Here is a 13,461-nt window from a genome sequence, read left to right on the forward strand (position 1 = left end):
TTTAAGGTCCATAAAACCGCCTCCAATTGTAAGTTTCATTAGATATCTCCCTACATTTTCCTCTAACTGTTTTATGGTCTTAGACCTAATGTTTAGATCTTTGATCCATTTTGAGTTAGCTTTTGTATAGGATGTGAGATATGGGTTCTCTTTCATTCTTTTGCATATTGATATCCAGTTCTCTAGGCACCATTTATTGAAGAGACTGTTCTGTCCCAGGTGAGTTGGCTTGGCTGCCTTATCAAACATCAAATATCCATAGATGAGAGGGTCTATATCTGAGCACTCTATTCGATTCCGTTGGTTGATATATCTATCTTTATGCCAGTACCATGCTGTTTTGACCACTGTGGCTTCATAATATGCTTAAAGTCAGGCAGCATGAGACCTCCAGCTTCGTTTATTTTCCTCAACATACTTTTAGCAATTCGGAGCACCCTGCCCTTCCAGATAAATTTGCTTATTGGTTTTTCTATTTCTGAAAAATAAGTTGTTGGGATTTTGATTGGTATTGTGTTGAATCTATAAATCAATTTAGGTAGAATTGACATCTTAACTATATTTAGTCTTCAAATCCATGAACACGGTTTGCCCTTCCAGCTATTTAGGTCTTCTGTGATTTCTTTTAACAGCTTTTTGTAGTTTTCTTTGTATAGGTCTTTTGTCTCTTTAGTTAAATTTATTCCTAAGTATTTTCTTTTTTTAGTTGCAATTGTGAATGGAATTCGTTTCTTGATTTCCCCCTCAGCTTGTTCCTTGCTAGTGTATAGAAACACTACAGATTTTTGAATGTTGATCTTGTAACCTGCTACTTTACTGTACTCCTTTATTAACTCTGATAGTTTTGCTATGGATTTTTCAGGGTTTTCAACGTATAGTATCATATCATCTGCAAAGAGTGATAGTTTTACTTCTTCCTTTCCAATTTTGATGCCTTTTATTTCTTTTTCTTGTCTAATTGCTCTGGCTAGAACCTCCAACACAATGTTGAATAACAGTGGTGATAATGGACATCCTTGTCTTGTTCCTGATCTTAGGGGGAAAGTTTTCAATTTTTCCCCATTGAGGATGATATTAGCTGTGGGTTTTTCATATATTCCCTCTATCATTTTAAGAAAGTTCCCTTGTATTCCATCCTTTGAAGTGTTTTCAACAGGAAAGGATGTTGAATCTTGTCAAATGTCTTCTCTGCATTGAGATGATCATGTGATTTTTCTGCTTGATTTGTTGATGTGGTGTATTACATTAATTGATTTTCTTATGTTGAACCATCCTTGCATACCTGGGATGAATCCTACTTGGTCATGATATATAATTCTTTTAATTTGTTGCTGGACTCGATTTGCTAGAATTTTGTTGAGGATTTTTGCATCTATATTCATTAGAGAGATTGGTCTGTAGTTTTCTTTTTTTGTAATATCTTTGCCTGGTTTTGGTATGAGGGTGATATTGGCTTCATAGAATGAATTAGGTAGCTTTCCCTCCACTTCAATTTTTTTGAAGAGTTTGAGCAGAGTTGGTACTAATTTTTTCTGGAATGTTTAATAGAATTCACATGTGAAGCCGTCTGGTCCTGGACTTTTCTTTTTGGGAAGCTTTTGAATGACTGATTCAATTTCTTTACTTGTGATTGGTTTGTTGAGGTCATCTATTTCTTCTTGAGTCAAAGTTGGTTGTTCATGCCTTTCTAGGAACTTGTTAATTTCATCTACATTTTTGTATTTATTAGCATAAAGTTGTTCATAGTATCCTGTTATTACCTCCTTTATTTCTGTGAGGTCAGTGGTTATGTCTCCTCTTCCATTTCTGATTCTATTTATTTGCATCCTCTCTCTTCTTCTTCTTGTCAATCTTGCTAAGGACTCATCAATCTTGTTGATTTTCACATAGAACCAACTTCTGGTCTTATTGATTTTCTATATTGTTTTCATATTTTCAATTTCATTTATTTCTGCTCTGATCTTTGTTATTTCTTTCCTTTTGCTTGCTTTGGGGTTAGTTTACTGTTCTTTCTCCAGTTCTTTCAAGTGGACAGTTAATTCCCGAATATTTGCCTTTTCTTCTTTTTTGATATAGGCATTTAGGGCAATAAATTTCCCTCTTAGCACTGCCTTTGGTAAATGCTAAGTGCACCATAGGTTTTGATATGTTGTGTTTTCATTTTCATTCACCTGAAGATACTTACTAATTTCTCTCGTAATTTCTTCCTTGACCCACTGGTTGTTTAAGAGTGTATTGTTGAGCCTCCACGTATTTGTGAATTTTCTGGCACTCTGCCTATTAATGATTTCCAACTTCATTCCTTTATGATCTGAGAAAGTGTTGTGTATGATTTCAATCTTTTTAAATTTGTTAAGACTTGCTTTTTGACCCAGCATATGGTCTATCTTTGAGAATGATCCATGAGCACTTGAGAAAAAGGTGTATCCTGCTGTTGTGGGGTGAATGTCCTATAAATGTCTGTTAAATCTAGCTCATGTATTGTAATATTAAATTCTCTGTTTCTTTATTGATCCTCTGTCTAGATGTTCTGTCCATTGATGAGAGTGGGGAATTGAATTCTCCAACTATTATGGTAGATGTGTCTATTTCCCTTTTCAGTATTTGTAGTGTATTCCTCATGTATTTTGGGGCATTCTGATTCTGTGCATAAATATTTATGATTGCTATGTCTTCTTGTTTAATTGTTCCTTTTATTAGTTGATAGTGTCCTTCTTTGTCTCTTTTAACTGTTTTACATTTGAAGTCTAATTTTTTGGATATTAGTATAGCTACTCCTGCTCTTTTCTGCTTGTTATTTGCATGAAATATCTTTTCCCAATCTTTCACTTTCAACCTATGTTTATCTTTGGGTCTAAGATGTGTTTCCTGTAGACAGCATATAGAAGGATCTTGTTTTTTAATCCATTCTGCTAGTTTATGTCTTTTGATTGGGGAATTCAGTCCATTAACATTTAGTGTTATTACTGTTTGGGTAATACTTTCCTCTACCATTTTGCCTTTTGTATTATATATATCATATCTAATTTTCCTTCTTTCTACACTCTTCTCCACACCTCTCTCTTCTGTCTTTTTGTATCTGACTCTAGTGCTCCCTTTAGTATTTCTTACAGAGCTGGTCTCTTGGTCACAAATTCTCTCAGTGACTTTTTGTCTGAAAATGTTTTAATTTCTCCCTCATTTTTGAAGGACAATTTTGCTGAATATAGAAGTCTGTTTGGCAGTTTTTATCTTTTAGTAATTTAAATATATCATCCCACTGTCTTCTAGCTTCCATGGTTTCTGCTGAGAAATCTACACTTAGTCTTATTGGGTTTCCCTTGTATGTGATGGATTGTTTTTCTCTGACTGCTTTCAAGATCCTCTCTTTCTCTTTGACCTCTGACATTCTAATAACTAAGTGTCTTAGAACACCTATTTGGGTCTAATCTCTTTGGGGTGTGCTGCACTTCTTCAATCTGTAATTTTAGGTCTTTCATAAGAGTTGGGAAATTTTCAGTGATAATTTCTTCCATTAGTTTTTCTCCTCCTTTTCCCTTCTCTTCTCCTTCTGGGACACCCACAACACATATTTGTGTGTTTCATATTATCATTCAATTCCCTGAGCCCCTGCTCAAATTTTTCCATTCTTTTCCGCATAGTTTCTGTTTCTTTTTGGATTTCTGATGTTCCATCCTCCAATTCACTAATTCTAACCTCTGTCTCTTGAAATCTACCATTGTATGTTTATATTGTTTTTTTCATCTCTTCTACTGTATCTTTCATTCCCATAAGTTCTGTGATTTGTTTTTTCAGTCTTTCCATTTCTTCTTTTTGTTCATCCCTTGCCTTCTTCATGTCCTCCCTCAATTTATTGATTTGGTTTTTGAAGAGGTTTTCCATTTCTGTTCGTATATTCCGAATTAGTTGTCTCAGCTCCTGTATCTCATTTGAGCTATTGGTTTGTTCCTTTGACTGGGCCATATCTTCAATTTTCCTGGTGTGATTTGTTATTTTTTGCTGGCATCTGGACATTTAATCATATTTCCCTGAGTATGAGACCCAGCAGGTTGAAAGATTTTTCTGTGAAGTCTCTGGGCTCTGCTTTTTTTACCCTGCCCAGTATGTGGCAGTTGTCTGTCTGTGGGTCCCACTAGCAAAAGATGTTGTAGCTCCTTTGTTAATGCCACTATTGGTGTTTGGTTGGACCCCATTCCTGCCAGTGTTGGAAACTCCCTCCTCTCCCTCTAGGCAGCTGCCTGTGGGGGAGGGTTGCCGGCTGCTGGCTGCCACGGCTTGGGGAACTCGCTGATTCGAGACTTGATGCCAGACCGGGAAGCCACCTGTTGGGGAGGGCCACCGGTCACTGGTGCCACGGCTTGGGGAACTCTCTGATCTGAGACTCGTAGCCAGTCTGGGAACCCACCCATGAGAGAGGGCTGCTGGCCACTGGCCGCCACAGCTTGGGAAACTTGCCTCTCCGAGACTCTCAGCTCCTCCGGGAAGGAAGGAGGGAGGGGCGCCGACCACCAGCCGCCACGGCCCAGGGAAGAACGTGCCACTCGGGGAGCTCACCGCAGCAGAGTCTCGCAGCTGGTCCAGCCAATCCAGACTGGGGTATGCTGTGTCCAGTCCCTACTGTGGCCCCAGGAGCTGTTGTGCACTGTTTCTGGTCACCTAGTAGTTGCTTTTACCAATATGACTTGAGTCCTCTTCTATTGGCTGGACACACATGCCTCTAAGGAGACTTTTCCTTGGTTCCTTAATATAGATTTGGAGTCTTCTTCTTTGAGCCCCATGTTGAGCACCAAATGTTGCTTCCTATTGAAACAGAGCTTGAAGGATATTAAGAAATTATGAGAAAAAAAGAAAGGAAGAAAGAAAGACACAGATGGGCTCAGGGGACTGAAGCTTGAGTTTACTTCAGACAGACGTCAGACCGTTACTTTCTATTCTTAATCACATATTGTATCAAATTGAAAATTTATTGTGACTTATATGGCCTAGTTTTGTAATTGTAGATCAGCAATAAAATTGTTAACATCTTGGAGCATAACTTTCTATCCATCTATTTCAGTTCTATTACATGTTGGGTAATATATTTTTTATATATTTTATATATTCACTTCAAATGGAGAGAAAGCAAAAGAAAAATCAATAAAGGGAAGGAAGAAGTGATATGCAACAAAGTGAAGGAAACTCAGTGAATAGAAGGAGAGAACTAGGGATGCAACATATGACCTTACAGCAGCGTGGAAACTAAGGTCCTGTCTCCTCTGAGATCCTCTTGAATACTAGGCACATTGTTTATACTTTCAAAACCTAGGGTTTCCTCATCTGAACATTTTGATGATAAACTCATTACAATTTGGTTTGATAGTAACATGAAGTGGAAATTTGGATGAAATATTAGTATTGTTAATTCATCCTTTCAAATTTCTGTTTTCAGAAAATTGAAAGGATGAATTAAGAATACTTGCAACCATCTTGTAGAATTTTAAAATTTAAAAGGATCTTAGATAATTTTACTGAGAGACTGTGGCCATTCTGATTGACATTCACAAGATTATTAAAAAAATAAGGTCATCAAGAGATACTGAAGCATACTAAGACAAATCTCTTTAACTTGGTTATTCAGTTCATGCTAAGATGATTAAATGTGTTAGAAAGATATGCATTGAAGTGTACAGTGAGATATGTAAGGCAGGGAAGAATTTAAAATAATAGTAAGGTTTAGTACATATCTTACTCATTTCTAAATTATACAACTTAACCAGCATGGGTCATCTAAAAGAAAAAAGGCATGGGCATTTTTTAATGTTTCAATACATTTCCTTGTCCTCAGATGAGGGATCATCACATTTGCCATGTCATCTCTCTTTTTTTGTCATTATATCCCATCTCTTCACAGATTTATACATTTTCTCTGCTATCTCCTGATCCAACTTTCATACTTCATCTTTGAAAATGTGTGTTCATTTCTTTACATCTTGATTCAAGCTCCATATGTGGATTAAAGTTAGCACAGATTCATGGGGTAAAAATTTAGTTAGACTGACTTGATTATGAGTCATAGATTTGTTTTTTTAAAGATATTATTCTTCCAACTAAATTTCAGTACTACAGGGGCAGAAAAACAATGTTACACTGGGGGAAATATCAGCATAAACATTTGTTAAAAAGACTGATACAATAAAAGTGATTTCAAAAAATTATATAAACCGATTTTGAATCCCCAAGAAGTCCAGAATATAGTAATGCTCTCCTTCTATTTAATAGGAAGAACAGTAGGTTATTTGATTAATGTTGCTCTGGGATTTTATTCTAAATTATTAATAACTTGTTATAGCATTGTTGTAGTGCACAATTAAAATCTCACTAACTTCAGCCAAAGCGTCATTTTATTTACACAAACAGTGAAGGGCATGTTCTAGTATACTAGCTTTAATTATTTTCAAGCATAACATTAATGAAAGAAACCAAATTGTACTGATACAGAACAAAAGCCCACTGTTATTAATACAGGTAGCAAAGGTCCACATTGAGATGGTAACAAAATCAGGGAAATTTCTAATGCCAGATGTTGCCTAAGAGCAAGCAACAATTTTAACAACTCAACAAGGAATAAGGCATCCCACAAATGCAGAATGCATTATTCATGAAACATAACCAATAGGCTTTTCTCTAAATCATTGAATTATTTAATCACACATAAACTTCATGAATGCACCATGTTTTTCTGCAACTTTGTGTACAATATTTCTTCAAGGTCTTTTCAAACTTTCTTTTATGTTCTCTCAGTAGACATTCACAGATCATCCCAACTTGGCATGGAGCGAATAAAGGCTGTTCCTTTTTTTATGAGGAGGATGCTTCAGATGAAGTCCCTGGTGTCGTTGTTCCACTAAGGAGAAATGCAAGTGATGTACACAGATATACAATATGGATCTACCTGTTGGAAACTAGGTTTAAAATGTTTTCTCTTTTACATGTGTTCATACTCTTGTTTTATGTTGCCCAGAATTTGTCCATTTAATATAATCTGCTTTAAATAATTTCAGAGATTAAGTCCAAACTGCCAGTACTGAGGATGTGAACTCATTTATAAATAGGATATTGGGATATGTTATTAATAAACATGAGCCCAAACTGAATTAAGGTGGGCCTTAATCCACTTTAACTGAAGTTCTTGAAAGCATAAGAAATACAGAAATTATCAGTATAGAAAGATTGAGAGAGAGAAGCCATTTAGTACAATCAGAGATTGAATGATAGATCTCTGTCAAGCCATGACTAGAGAAAAGTAGATGTTAGAGAAAACATTTTTTTTTGTCAACAAATTGATTTTGGACTTACAGATTCCAAAGCTATGTGGCAATAACTACATACTATATAAGCCAAACTGTTTGTGGCAATTGTTATAGCACCCCAGGCAAACTAGGATAGGACACATTGCAATCAATGTATCAATTTATTCACTTACATGTTTTGAGCAACTACACGTAATTTCCTAAGTCTTAGATTAAATTTTTAAGCTAGAGAATTGAATAAATCCTTTCAGGAAGGAGCTCTTGTGTAGTAAAACATTGCTAGAAACACAGTGTTTATTAGTAAAATACTATAAGGGTGTATGAATAATACCCTGTGAATTTAAATAAGGCTAAAGAAATGGGTCTAAATTTGGGGTCACATTCAATGTCACAGAAGTTATATCATGTCTGTTATGTCAGCACCTCTATTTTCTCACCTTTTACAGATTTGTTGATTTCATGATATGTGAAAATTCCAGTGGCTCTCATTGCTCACACTGCATTTTAGAGATTCAAAAATTCCACCTATCTTTTATATTAAAACGTGCTTTTACCATCAAACTTATATTAATTCTGATTTCTATGTAACCTAATTCAAAGAAAAATTAGAAGAGGAAAAGTGAGAAAGGAGGATAGATACTCAGTTTCTTTAGGTATGAGATATTCTGGAAAATGGAATCCCAAAGGTCTCCTGTGAACTATGATTGTATATTATCAAACATAATTGCAAGATAGACATATCCTACCTTCTTGGATATAACTTTATCCTGACCTAACATTAAATAAGGAATTAAAGAGTAAGCTAGCAAATATTATCATTATTTATGCAAAAACATGAAGATAGATATCTACCTCACAGAAAAAAATAAACTCAAAATAGATTATGGACAAATTACATCAAAAATTTAACTGGAACTTTGACACAAATTTTATGAAATTGATAGCAATATGAAACTGAAAATTTAACATCATTAACAGGGAATATGAGTCCTTTAAATTAAGCTTTATCTCAAGTCAGGATAACTCAATTATCTTTTAAATATTCTCCCAAAGAACTTTATAATTTTAATGTATTTTCAAATACAGTCTGAAAAAATCACGATATAGCCATATTTGTGGTAGCATATAAAGATGCATATGACCTTTATATATTGATCTCGTATCCAGAATTCTTGCTCACCTACTGAATTTCTTTCTGTATTCTGAAAATTTTACTCCTAAGTTATTTTTAGGGTAATAATTATGTTATCAGCTGTGTTGACATATTTGTTGCTTAATTTTCAAACTTTATATTTTCATCCATTTGGTTGGATTTATGTTACTGAGTAGAATGCACAGTATACCTTTGAGTAACTGTTATGATAGAGAATGCTTTTAAGTCACCTGGATTTTAATTCAATACATTTAACAGTTGTCTACATACTATTTATTGTTGATATATACTAAATTATATATTATTTGTTGAAGAAATTTTTTCTGCCTTAGTTATCTAGATTTTTCCATAAATGGTATCAATATTTAATATTTTCCTTTATTGAGATTATTAATATGTTGACTTGCCAAAGTAATTTTCTTAATATTGAGAGAAATTTGTAATCATTGAATGATTCAAACTCAATCATGATATTTTTATGATATTTAATATATCTATAAATTTTTAGTAAATCTATATCCCTACATAGGTTTAGCCTATCACCTAATTTCTTCTAATTTCCTTGTGGGGATTTGGTGCAAAATTATATCTAAATTTCTAATAATCAAAAATATGTTGGATAATGTTTCTACTTTCTCATTTCTCTAGAAAATTGTGTGTGCATAGAGTAACATGTGTTTCTTAAATATTGGGCATGATTCAAAGATATATTCTGTTTTTTTCTCATTAGTAGAAAATCAACCAAATGAATAAAAATATAAAGTTTGAAAATTAAGCAACAAATATGTCATTATTGTAGATAACATGATTATTGTACCAACAATAATTTATGAGCTTATGGGTTACCTAAATATTGGATAAAATACTTTGCAAGTATTTAAGCTGGATATTTTATTTTGTAAAAATATTTTTAATCACTGGTTCACAAGTGATTTTTAATCAAAAGTTTCTATGTACTTGTAAGACAATTTAGATTTTATAATTATTCTTTAGTCAGTTTCAGAGATTTTAAATCATTCTAGGGTCAATGTAATATATCTTCTACTCATTGGAATAACATTCTCTAGAGTAACCCTAACCTGTTTTATACATTTAAACAGTTGTACTGGACATACAATAATGTCTTTTTTTTATTATTATTCATGTGTTCTCTCTTCTTCCTTAATTATTCCAAAGATCTCTGAAATTTATATGATTTTCCAGAAACATCTTTTGTTTTATTAATCTTATCCAGAATATTTCCAATTTTTATTTCACTAATTAACTATCATCATTAGCATTTTCTTCTGACAATGTTTAATCCTATTCCACAATACATTTAATACATTTAAAATTCAGATATTAATTCATGCATTCAACTTGTTGTCTTTCCAAATTTATACTCTTCCCTAATATATAACTTTCCCTAGTAGTTGCTTAAGCATTGTTCCAAGTTTTGGAATGCAATATTTTTATTTTCATTTCAGTGTAATTATTATCTTCTTAATTTAGGATTTTAAACATGAAATAGAGAATTTTAAATTATTTAAAAATTTCTAATTGTATTTCTTTTTGTTAAAAATGTGACATAACAAGAGAGTTATTTAACATTTGTTGAGATTTGCTTTTTGAAAAATACATCTATAGGTCCTGTGTGCTTGGAAAGAATATACATCATTAAATCATGATAGTTTTTTTTCTTTTAAACACTGTGTTTCTGAGTTATCTCTACTTAATCCTTACTAAAAATGTTTTGTAAAAGTTTGGCCTTATGATCCAGCTACTTTTATGATTTTATCACATTGAATTTATATATATAGATGTAAAATCTATGTTTTTAGTTGAGGATAACATTAAAATTTTAGTATTTTGCTTTTAAACTGAAGTTTCACTATTAGATTTGATCACTCTGATTTGAGAAATGTTTGTTCAGGCATTCATTTGCCTTGGCTACCATTTTCCACAGTGATATTCAATATTTGCATTTCTTTGTAATTTATAAATTTGTCTTCTGATGAGCCTGCACCAGTTTCAAAGGATATTTACCCTAGAAAAGTCATGTTTTAAACCTGATCCATTTTGTGGAGGCAGACATTTCTTTTAATCACTATTCAATACTGTAGGATGGAAACTTGATTAGCTTATCTCCATGGAGACATGATATGTCCATCATGGGTATTAACCTTTGATTAGAGATAGATGTGACCATTCTGTGGATATCAGATAGCATTCCAGGTGAGTCTTGATTAGTTTAATTGAATCCTTTAAAAGTGGAAACATTTTGTAGAAAGACTGAGAGACATGGGGAATCCAAAAAAGCCATGAGAAAGCCATAAGAGCCAAAAGCCAAGAGCCCAAACAGTCAGAGAACTTTGGAGATGAAGAAGCAAAACACTCTTTGGGGAGCTTCATGAAAGAAGGCTGGAGAAGAATATAGCAGATATTGCCATGTTTGGCTTTTCCAATTAATAGAGAAACCCTGAACATCATCAGCCTTCTGGAACCAAGCTTTCCTTGGATGCCTTGGATTGGGCATTACTATAGATTTGCTTTAATTTGGACAATTCCATGCCCAAATGTAAATTTGCAACTAATAAATTTCCCCTTATAAAAAGTGATTCTATTTCTGGCATATCACATTCCAGCAGCTAGAAAATTAGAACAGAGCCTACAAATAAATGTTTTTCTTTTATTAAACCTGTATGAAAATTATGCCATTTTTTTGAAAGCTCAATGTACTGAAGTAACTAATTATTGTATCTGAATCACTTCTGCCATCACATTTTTATTTTGTAATCTGTACCAATTTATCACTCTTTCTTCTTTTCATTTGTTAAAAATGGAAATTTTTGTTCTGTAAGGATTTACCATTTAATAATTATCTTTAAAAAGCTAGTTTGTTTTAATCATTATAGTAGATATTGTCATATCAATTATTAATCTACTAAAGTCTAAAATTAATATATAAAATCATTAAATTAAAAGAGATTTTAAGGTGCACAGATGGTTCAGTGGTAAAAGGCTTACCTTTCATGTAGGAGACAGGTTCAATTCCCAGATCATGCATGCAACAACAAAAAAAATTTTTGAGCACTCTAACCATGATAATTAAAGTTATTGCACTATTCCCTGTAGAAAATAGCCTATGTTAACTGTTATAATGCTAATTGCATAAAAACTGTTTAAAATTTACTTACTCTATTAGTCTCATTTTTTGTATGCCTTATTATCCTTTGGATACATTCTCTATGATGTTTATCTCTGCTCCAAAGCACTTAATAATATTTCTAAGTAGCATGCTATTTATTAATATTATATGTTTGACATTTACTGATTTAAAAGTTAGAAATATTTTAAGATAGAATATTTTAAGATAATGCTTGTTAAATATTTGGCATATGCTGCAACTATACACAAATAATTTTGTTTAAGATAAAATGCAATTTATCAGAAGATACTTATTGCTTTAGCTATGAAATTGAAATAGAATGTATCTACTCAAGATCAAATGAAAATGACCAACTAAAACAATATAGATCAAATATGAATGGTCAGGGACTTTCCTGGAACATGATTGGAAAATTGGTGATAACTATGTCTAGAAATGAGACATGTATATAGACTTCCTGCGTGGTAAAAATGATATTTTTGTCCTATGTGAATGCTTATAAGAGGATGACATCAACAGAGTAAGATTATAATTATCAAGGGGGTAAGATGACACATTCTGTGGATATCAGTTAGTCTCTTTCCCTAGCCACTCCTTTTATTCCCCAATGGGCTCATGGAAAAAATGGCCATGGTAGTATGGATGATGGTTATTCAAGGGCTCAGCAACATGAACTTCCATTCATTAAAGCCCACTGGTGATAAGCACTGCTGAGTGCCCAACTTGCCATCAGCAGAGATCACCATGAAGGTATTATACTGCACCATTCTCAGAGGTAATCAGCCTGCTACCTGATGGCAAGTTGATTAGATTGGATCACTTTATCATCAGTTTTTCCTTCCCTGTACACAGTGCTTCTGCTAAATATCATCCATGGATTTATAGAAAATGCCCTATAAACCATCAAGGTATTCCACACTGTATGGCTTCTGATGAAAGAACCCACTCTGTGGTTAATGAAGTATAGGAATTGGCACATGTTCATAGAATTCACTGTTCTTACCATGTTTCCATCACCCTGAATTAGCTGGATTCATGGACCATTATAAGGGCCTTTTGAAGACTCAACTATGGTACAAACTGGGTAACAGCACCTTGCAAGACTTGGACAGTATCTCCCAGAGGCTGTGCATGCTCTGAATCAGCCACCAATCAATGAGATTTTTTCTCTCATAGCCAGGAGTTCATACGTGAAGGAATAAAGGGATGGAAATGTGAGTGGCACCACTCACTATTATCCCTAACTATGAAATTTTTACTTCCTGTCCCTGCAACTTTAAGCTCTGTCACTGTACAATTCATAGTTCCAAAAGGAAAAGTGCTTCCAACAGGAAACACAATGATTCAATTGAACTGGAAGTTAGGACTGTCATCTGGCCACTTTAGTTTCCTCCTGCATTTGAGTCAACAAGCAAAGAACAGAATTAGTGTGCTGGCTTCAGTGATTGATATTGATTATTGAGTGGCAATAGGACTGCTACTACTCATGGAGACAGAAAATGCTTTGCCTGGAATATAGGAGATCAGTTACGGTGACCCTTTTTACTGTTATACCCCATGAAGAAAATCAATTGAAAAATGAAACAACCCAATCTGGGGAAGGCTACTAATGGTCCAGAAACTTCAGTCATGAAGGTTTGAGTCATCACATCTGGCAAAGAACCATGAGCAACTGAAGTGCTTGCTGAGGGTAAAGGACATGTAGAATAAGTAGTGGAATAAGGTATTTGAAAACTAGAGCTACAATGGCATGATCGGTTACACAAAAGAGGACTACAATAGTTATGAATTATTCTTCCTTGTTTTCTTATGGATATATTTGAAAATATACACAAAGCAATTATTTTGTTTCCATTTTAACCCCTAACTAT

The sequence above is a fragment of the Tamandua tetradactyla genome, chromosome 10 (genome assembly GCF_023851605.1).
Source record: "Tamandua tetradactyla isolate mTamTet1 chromosome 10, mTamTet1.pri, whole genome shotgun sequence".
Classification (NCBI taxonomy): Eukaryota; Metazoa; Chordata; class Mammalia; order Pilosa; family Myrmecophagidae; genus Tamandua; species Tamandua tetradactyla.